Here is a 2,403-nt window from a genome sequence, read left to right on the forward strand (position 1 = left end):
CTAAGGTCTGATTTGCTGTAAATGATAAGGTGATGTGTATTGAGGGGAGCGATATCTCTTTTCGTTCACTGATATTTCGTGTACTTGTGGAAATAGTGGCAACACATATCGACACATTATGGATTAGTCAAGATATCACGTCTTATTTGCAACCTAAAGGAAGGTTGTGCTTGGATATTAGGTTTAAATAGTATTTTGAATGCTAGATTTGAACCTTATGTTCAAACAAATAACTTCACAGCAGTCTGGAAAAACGCTTAAGCCACAATCGGGTTCGAGCACAATTTCAAACTAGCTTCAAATTCAGTGTGAACCCATAGCATGGTGTTTGAACTTTGTTCGGATTTGATAGGAACCCACATTATTTAAGCTAAGTTCGAACCATATTTAACCTAGTTGGAACTTCTATTTGAACTTAAGGTTTGAAGATTAGTTTTGAACTTGGTTCAAACTTTTGCTTCAAACCTATATCGAATAGAAGATTTGAATCAATGATTCAAAATTGGGTTCAAACAAGGTTTGAAATAAAATATCAGAGGTTGTAATACCTTATATTATGTGGTCCGAACCCGTTTATGTTGCATGAGCTTACATTAATTTGATTTGTTTTGCTATAAATTTAGATGTCCAAATTGGGTATGAATGGTGTTGATTGGATACAAAAGTCTCATTGAAATCTCGTTGGATAAGATTTAGTCTTGATTTTTTTAAGATTGATGACAATCTAATCATAATCTATTCAACTCAATTAGTACTTAATTTTGTAAGATGGGGACTATCATGCTTATGCTCCATACTTTATCTTTCTTGCCTACCACCAAAAATGGCAATTATAAAGAGTAGAAGAAACCAATTATTGAAATAATCCCCATATCACAAGAAATTAGAGACAAGAAATAGAGAATGGAGGAGATGAAGAAGTTCTTATAGTAGATAATATAAAGATAATGAGAAGCTATAATATTCACATTTGCAGTCAGTTCAGGAACCACCAAAATACTCTCGAATGTTTATTTACTTTGATTATATTTACAAATTTATATGTTTAATTAATATGTTGTACTTATATTTCTATTAAAATATATTTTGAAATTATTTTAATATTGGAATAAATTTATAAATATTTGACTAAGAAATAATAATGTAATCCCTTAAAAATCTATAAGGTAGAATTTGACAAATAATAGTTTATTTAGATTTATTATAAGTCTAATTTATAAATGATGTTTGTCTTATTATAGACCATTATGAATGTTATAATCCGAACCGGATAGAATCTATATGGTATTCCTTCTTCAAGCGAACCAGCAAACAACAAACTATCCCCCTATTCATGCAAGCCACCCCCCAACTCCTCCTTCGACCGAATCGACCTTGCCCACCATCTCTTCCAAACCGTGGTTTCTTCCCATATTCGACAGATTCTCCCGCCTCATTGCCTTTCTCACCATTTTAAGGCGAATTGGAACCTAGGGCATCTTTCTAAACCTTCCCTTGCCTCTCTTGCAGCCAACGAATGCCTTCCTCCCTCTGGCAGCCACTAAAATTCTTCCATATTCTTCCTTTTTGTTCCTTTCTCGCAATCAACATTTGTTGTTATCAAAGAAGACCTCTACATTGTATACCTCTTTGAGCAAGGTGGAGTTTTCCTTCTTTCTCTTAGATCAAGGTTGGATCTTCTTCCATCTTTTTCTGTTGGCCGAGATCATTCATCAAAAGTAAGTTTTTTTTTTTACTTGCAATTGTTTGGGTTTATAAATTTTATTGGTGGCTTTAGATTTTAATTGAATATACTTTCTAGTTTCGTATGTTTTTAGGTGCCCCTTATTCATGATTGTAGACTCTCATTCTAGATTAGAATTTAATTAATAAATTATAGAATTTAAGTTATTTTGGATGCTTTTAATTTAATCATTCTTGGTCTGAATCATTTAGGCTTACTAATGATATTCAATTTAAGCTCGATTTGTATAAGCTTTATGTTTCAAGCATGTGCTCCTTTTAGTTTTATCTTAATTATTAAATTAGGATCCTTCTTATAGGACTTTTGGAGTCGTTGTCTTCGCTTTTTCAATTCAATATCAAATAGGCTTGAAGTTTTGTATTGCTCGCCTAAAATGTAAGTAATTGTTGTTTATTTTGGTGTAAGTGTACCCTACTTTGTTAAGGGCGTAATTCGTGATATTTGTAATAGAATTCTTTTATAATTATTTAAGTTGTTAGTTCTAATTCCAATATTTATTAGTATTGTGCGTGTAAGGGATCTTATTTATAGCTCACATTGAAAGCATCATGTAGTAAATCTTCATTGTTGATCATAATAAATTAGCAAGTTTCATTAAAAAAAATGAATATTTTGTGATTTATTGATGTATAACTTCATGTATATAAAATTTTGTATCT

This window comes from Dendrobium catenatum, unplaced genomic scaffold (assembly GCF_001605985.2).
Source record: "Dendrobium catenatum unplaced genomic scaffold, ASM160598v2 fragScaff_scaffold_1437, whole genome shotgun sequence".
In the NCBI taxonomy this organism is placed as follows: domain Eukaryota; kingdom Viridiplantae; phylum Streptophyta; class Magnoliopsida; order Asparagales; family Orchidaceae; genus Dendrobium; species Dendrobium catenatum.